Genomic DNA, 7,951 nt, shown 5'->3' on the forward strand with positions numbered 1-7,951 from the left:
TTCATACTAACCTAAATAGAATTAAAAAGATCATGCATGTGCGTAATGACCATAGCATCTTGTCTACACAATCTATATATATTTTAATATACTAAATATTAAGGTATTTAATCCAAATTCAAATTTCCGTCCGTCGTCGTCACTTCCGGTTAAACCGTAAGTTGCAAAAATGGCTAAGTTTTGCATTAATTAATATAGATTTGGAGGATTTAAACCATTTTGGATGTATTTATTTATTTTTTTAAAGAGTGAAAGTTACTTCCGGTCAAACAGGACGGAAGACCTACTCGTTGCTTTGCAACGAGCTTTGCTCTAGTTAAGGTCTTTCGTCTTCAGCGGAACACCTTTCTGTTATTCTTAGGTTTCTTTTCCACACTTTTTATTATTTTTTTATTACATATTTTGTGCACGCGAGTTCTCAAAAACGGCTTGATCGATTTTCATGAAACTTTCAGGACTAATAGAGGATGGAAAAAATCTAAATATATATTTTTTTGTTTTGATGACGTCACTTCCGGTTTGGAGATTTCTGCCGGTGAAGGGCTTCAAATTTTGACCTTTACTCGGCACTTAGGGCCATTGAGCAGTGAGGGATCTTTATCGTGCCAGCGCCTGCCGCTGACACGGGGCCTCGGTTTTCTAAGGTCTCATCCGCAACTTTCACTTCAAAGGTATGGTAAAGGAACAGTTGCTACCCATTTTCATCAAATTATGTCAGTCGCGGCCGAGATACGAACTCACGACCTCCCGATCATGGAGCGAGCGCTCTACCGACTGAGCTATCGTGAATGTTACGAATGAATGACCCTTATCGTGAAACAAAATTTAAGAGATCTAGTGTCTAAATATATAATATATATAAAAAAAAAACCACATGGAGATAACGTACAGTATTCAAGATCAAAACTCCATAAAACAATACAAAATAGGATCAGAGTAAACACGGACATCCAAAACATTAGAGGTGGGATCAGGTGCCATGGAGAAGTGAGCATCCCGTGCCAACCGGTCAAACCCGCAGTGTGCTCATTGTCAGGATCGGGAAATAACTGCAAAATCCGTTGTCAATTCAGTGTATAAATAATGAATTAACTATTAGTATGAAAAAATTCAGTCAGCATTTATCTCAATGATGAAATGTATTTGTTGACAAGGTCTTTGTATCGATCAAATCGAACTATTCAATCATGAAATTATCATTTTTTATATACTTTCACTTGGGATTAGTCAGGTAAATCAGCCATCCTGAAAAAATTTTTTCAAAGAATTGTGTTGACAAAACTATTGACACATACTTTTTTGTTGTATGATTTATATAAATAGAAAGTGATTATACGTTTTCGCATAAAATAAACGATCTTGTAAATTAAGCTTTAATATAAATTCAAAACACAATGGATATTGATATTGGATGCATATTCTCAATTTTTTGTCAAATCATTAAAACTTCAACAAAAAATTCATTCAATTATAGGCAAGATGTTTTTTATTATGTTCAATAAGAATCAATATAAACAGAATTATAAATACAAAGTTTACGTTCTACATTTTTTGACAGGACATTATAAATAAAGTAATTATACACTAAAAACTCTTATTTGCTTTCGTACTTCAAGCGTTATGAAGAATAATGAGTGCTCGACTATCATTTGACTTCTTAATAATATGGCTAAGTTTTCCATGGAAAATTGACATCTTTTTTTCATAATATTTATGTCGATTGATTTTGATTTAGAATTAATTAACATTATGACTGTTATAATAATCTATGAATCCTCTTTTTACTTGTTTCATCTGTTTATAAAAAGAAAATGAAAGAGAGAGAGAAAGAGAGATATCTTTTTGGATATCGTTCAACATACTTAGAACATGAACATAATACGGTATTTATGCTTAAATCCGAAACTGTCTAATAGACAATCACATAAACGTTGGTTGTAGCGTAAACGTAAAAATTTATTATTATTTTTTTTTGGTATACTTGACGGGGGTATACAAACATGTACACAATTTGGTTTATAAGGACCCATTATTCAGCAGTTTAGTCTGGAAATAATCCATCATAGTAAATTTAGAAACTGAGAGCTATATTATTCTGCAGGTAAATGTTCCCTTTTACTGGGAAATTTACTTAGCATAATGTGAATCACGCTATTTTTCAGGGATATCCATTTCGGAATTCCCTATATATGATTTGAAAATACTCATACGCTCGTACAGGCATTATTAGAAATTTAAAAATTAAATGCTCTTGAATATTTTAATCTGTATTTCAATCTGTATTGTGCATCCTGTATTCAGAGATGAGTTGCCTCCTATGTGTTATGGGAAGGTATTTGGTAAAGAGATTTGATAAGACAAAAGCGCGCCTGGTGATCCCCAAAGATCTCTTGACAAATTCTTAGAATCTGTCATGAAATATCTCTCAAATACCTAAAAATATAATGTATTTCATCAAAATGGAATTTACAGTTTGTACAAAACTTTGTGTTGTTTATGTGGGTTTCCAGAGAACCATATACATGTACTACAGTAGCTGGAACGTTATTGTTGACAACTTACACGAACGATCACGTTACACGAACGATTCCGCACGATTAACGCACTATTAAACCTGTTACACGAACGATCTTTCACGTTCACGATTCTACACGTTACACGATCTTACACGATTGTTAACGCAAACGCACGATTCTTTACTCAAAATAGTACAAAATATTTAGGAATCAATTTTTCAAAACGAAATACGGCTTAATACTTATTTAAGATTTCAAAGAATTATCAATATTACTTCATATACTTTGAAGAAAAAAACCGGAAAATGATATTTCTGTAACTAAATATATGCAAGACTTCATATTTTAGATTTAAAATAATTATTTCTAAGGTAATTCTCCGATAAAAAAAAACGGATTTTGTTCGTTCTATTAGACGATGTACATGTATGTGGGTCGTATAATTTGATTGAATTGAATATCATGATATGCAGAAAGGGCAATATTATTGAACAAAAATGGCAGCATGGAATGACTTAAATTATAATTACAAATTTTATCCTTATGTTTCCAATGATTCAATGTATGATAAACTTGCCAATTATTCAACTTTTTTATTTGCAGAAATTTAAAATTAATTAATTACAAATAGGCTCAAGAGATAAACACAGATAATCAAAACTCCCGAAAATCATGCCGTGTCCATGTATATTTGTCGACTAACTAGTTATGTAAGCATTGAGAAATGTTTATTTCTTTGTAAAAAAAAAAATATGTTTATTTTCAATGAATTGATTTCAAGATTATCTTGACCACAATAAGAAGTAAATAATAATTAAAATCAGATTTTTCAAAAAGGCGTTAAAGATCTAAGTACGGTTTATCACAATATTGATCGCGCTATTTGACGAGAACTTAATATTGTACGACTTACTATATTGCTTGTTTACGGGCGATAATTAGTTCGTTCTGCATTCTATTATGTAAATTGCGCTTTTTCATTTTATTTGGATTTTAATTAATAAATTAAGAAAAACAAACAAGGGAAATACTTATTTTACAAATAACATTCCGATAAAAACTTACAAAACGAAATTTACACGATTCTACACGCACGATCTCGCACGATTAAAAACGCACACGATTGAGTCTGATACACGAACGATCTTGCACGTTAAACGAACGATCACTCACGATACACGAACGATTCTACACGATTGGTTTGTCAACATTAACGTTCCAGCCACTGTACTAACAACGTAAGTATGAGGGCATAAAGGGGTAGGTCAATTGTGTTGACATGCGGAACTCTACTTCTAATTTATCAATCATGAGCATACGTAATGAAATATTCATAGCTGCAGTCCTACGCCTTCGGTCACTTGGTGACTCTCCCCAACCTCTTCAATAAATTTCAGTTTATCTACAGTATCAGAATATCCACTAATCTTCCACTAATAATTGTTTGCTTTCTCTTACGTTGGAATACTGGAGTCCGTATAATCTGAGTAATCTGATATTTCTCATCTTATAATCAGAAATGTAGGCCAGCTTACTTTGTTGCAAAGACCTAAATAAAACAGATCTTAGAACTTCTGTAAGTGGTCCATTCTAAGTCAATTAATGTTTTTATGAAATTGATAAATTTACATTAGATTTGATCTCTTTTAATGTTTGGAAAAATACTAAGTTCGTCTCCCAATATACTACAAGTGATGAATAGTAACAGACAAGAACTGATGAAAAGTGGCATTAGTCTAATTTCACTGTTTTGATTTATAAGGTGGAAAGAAACCGTACTCTGATTATCTCCGTGTGTTTGAATGATATACGAATTGTCGAAATCATACAGGAATAGACAAATTATTTCAGTTATATTTTTTTCAGGACGAATCCTGATCTTTTCCTCCTCCCTCCATGCATAAAAGATTTATGAATATTTACATACCATCTCATTTTGATTTTTAATAACATTTTAGGTTGTTTCTTTAAGGAAACATATGTATGAAAATTCATTTTACAAAATCTTTTATTCTTCCAACAAAAGTTAAATGTATGACAAATGTATGACAATTAAATAGGAAAAATGCATCTCACATTGTAATCTCTCAAGAAGTTCACTTTCAAATTTTCAAATAAAAATTATTCTCATCCTTATTCTGTTTATAACAATCCCGACTTCATTCGTGGATTTACTTACAAATATTAATTCAGCTATAATAAAGGATATGGAGATAACGAACAAAGTCCATAAATCAATACAAAAATGTGAGCAGAGCACCTGCCGTGTGCTCCTTGTCATTTAAGGAAGCTCTAAACATTAAAAGAAACTGTTTTTTAGCTCACCTGAGCCAAAGGCTCAAGTGAGCTTTTCTGATCAAAATTTGTCCGTTGTCTGTCGTTGGCGTTGTCGTTGGCGTCGTCGTTATTGGCGTTGTCGTTGTTGTAAACTTTTCACATTTTCATCTTCTTCTCAAGAACCACTGGGCCAATTTCAACCAAAATTGCTACAAAGTATCCTTGGGTAAAGGGGATTCAAGTTTGTTCAAATGAAGGGCCACACCCTTTTCCAAGGGGAGATAATTATGAATTAGAAAAAAAATAATGGCATTTTTAAAAAATCTTCTTCTCAAGAACCACTAGGCCAGGAAAGGTGAAACTCATGTGGAATCATCCTCAGGTAGTGTAGATTCAAGTTTGTTCAAATCGTGACCCCCAGGGGTAGGGTAGCGCCAAAATGGCTGATCAAAGTTTAACATAGGAATATATAGGAAAAATCTTTTAAAATCTTCTTCTCAAGAACCACTGGGCTAGGAAAGATTAAACTCATGTGGAATCATCCTCAGGTAGTGTAGATTCAAGTTTGTTCAAATCATGACCCCCTGGGGTAGGGTGGGGCCAAAATGGCTGATCAAAGTTTAACATAGGAATACGAGGGGCATTTCAAAAGTCCTGAGAACTGTGTAATAAAAAATTAACCGTTTCACGGAAATTATTGAGTTTGATATCATTGTAAAGATCAGAAAAATATACACATATTGTGAGTTAACTTTGTTATTTTTATTACGTAATATCTGCGAAAATGACGTCATAGTATAGAATGTTTAGCATACTGAAAAGTCGCGTTTTTATCCACATGAGACAATTTTAAAAGTGCTGCCGAAGGCTTATTTGAAAAAAAAATTTCAAAGAAAATTTTTATTTGCAAAGAGGTAGAGTAGGAATATGGTACCGTTTATAAAAAATTCCATATTTCATTGTATGGTTTGTTTACTAGCACGGTTTATGCCCGGTTATGCTATCATCGACATTCATTTAAGATTTTAAGTTACAGGATACGACTGAATTTTCGGTCGTTTATAAAGCTCTCCTCTGTACGAAATAAAACATTTTCTGGATAAAACTCAAGTATATTAAATGCAGTTTTCAACAAATATATTTTGAGTAACAGCACTCTTACCATTTACAAATAAAATATACGAAAGTCTTGCCCCTGACTTGTTTCTTTGCGTATTTTTTCTAATTAATTCAAATTCGACGCCCAAAAACTCACTACTGCTTTTGACTTCCAAAAAGGTTTATAAGTTACACAGACATGTAAAATCTTATTTAATTTCCATGAATTAAAAATTTGCGAATATGTGGAGGTACGGTGGGGTCACAACTGAGCCTGCGCCATTTTGGATTTTACGAGAAAATATGGGGCACACTAAACCTAACTTCTCTTGAGCCTTCATCAATCCCTTAAATCTAGTAAAAACACCTGACGAATTGATGCCATCAAATTATGTAACACGATCGTATATTTTTCTTTATTGTCAACTTTGTCTTTTTCTCACAGTTAGGTCTGTTTTACGCAATATTTTGAGCGAGATTCGATAAAAACATGCGATGTTTGACAATCGCTAAAACCTTTTCAGAACAAGAAGATCTGCAAAATAGAACACCAAATGATAGATTATAGTCTATGTAAACATTCTACCAACTGGCATTTGCGTCCGATAGTTTTCGCCCGAGTAATGAGCAAAAGTTGTTTTTAAAATTTTAATTTGATCAAATTGTGTCTTTTGTTACGTCATTTTTATTGCCAGTATTGTGAGTATGCGGAAGTATGACGTCATTTTCGGAGTTATTACGTCAAAAAAAATATAAAATGACGTCACGATATGTGTTTATTTTTCTGATCTTTCCAATGATATCAAACTCAATAATTTCCGTGAAAGGGTAATTTTTTTTATTTAACAGTTCTCAGAACTTTTGAAATGCCCCTCGTATATAGGAAAAATCTTTAAAAATCTTCTTCTCAAGAACCACTGGACTAGGAAAGATGAAACTCATGTGGAATCATCCTCAGGTATTGTAGATTCAATTTTGTTCAAATCATGACCCCCAGGGGTAGGGTGGGGCTAAAATGGCCAATCAAAGTTTTACATAGGAATATATAGGAAAAATCTTCTTCTCAAGAACCATTGAGACAGGAAAGATGAAACTCATATGGAATCATCTTTAGGTATTGTAGATTCAAGTTTGTTCAAATCATGACCCCCAGGGGTAGGGTGGGGCCAAAATGACTGATCAAAGTTTTACATATGAATATAAAGGAAAAATTTTAAAAAATTCTTCTCAAGAACCACTGGACCAGGTAGATGAAACTCATGTGGAATCATCTTTAGGTATTGTAGATTCAAGTTTGTTCAAATCATGACCCCCGGGGGTAGGGTGGGGCCAAAATGGCCGATAAAAGTTTTACATAGGAATATCTAGGGAAACCTTTTAAAATCTTGTTTTCAAGTACTTTAAAGCCATGCTTAGTGATATTTATAGGGAATCATCCTCAGGTATTGTAGATTCATGTTTGTTCAAATTATGACCCCCTGGGGGGTTAAAATTCAAGCCCCCCCCCCCCTTCAGCAAACTTTCAGTTCTGATCTGATGTGTGATTTTTCCTAGCCAATTGCTCAGGTGAGCGATATGGCCCCTGGGCCTCTTGTTTTTTTTTTTGGACTCAGAGAAAAATATATCATATAAAGATATGCATATTGAGACTTTTTCATTCATTTAAAACATAGGGTATGTGTCTTATTTATGCAGGAAAAATGTTCGAAGACAATGTACTATTTGTGAGTAGAAATCACTGTTTTTTACTTACACTTGGAAAAATAATGAAAATAATTAATTAAATTTCTTACTCTTGGTCTTATATAATGCTTAAAATATTTTAATCAGTTATAAATCCTGTAATTACCGGTAAATAACAATTTCTTTAATCTTACATCTAAGGGCAGATCACTTTAACTGCATAAAACTACCCAATAAATAGAGCTCTTTACTGTGCAGTGTTTAGAGCGTCCTTAAGTGTAAAAATAATGGTATGAAAAACATCAGTCAGCATCTGACTCAATGACAATATATTTAAACCACAAAAAGACAAAAACCGAAAAGGAACTATTACAACA

This window comes from Saccostrea cucullata, unplaced genomic scaffold, assembly GCF_032062105.1.
Source record: "Saccostrea cucullata isolate Sc308-1 unplaced genomic scaffold, CSIRO_AGI_Scuc_v1 ctg4495, whole genome shotgun sequence".
Classification (NCBI taxonomy): Eukaryota; Metazoa; Mollusca; class Bivalvia; order Ostreida; family Ostreidae; genus Saccostrea; species Saccostrea cuccullata.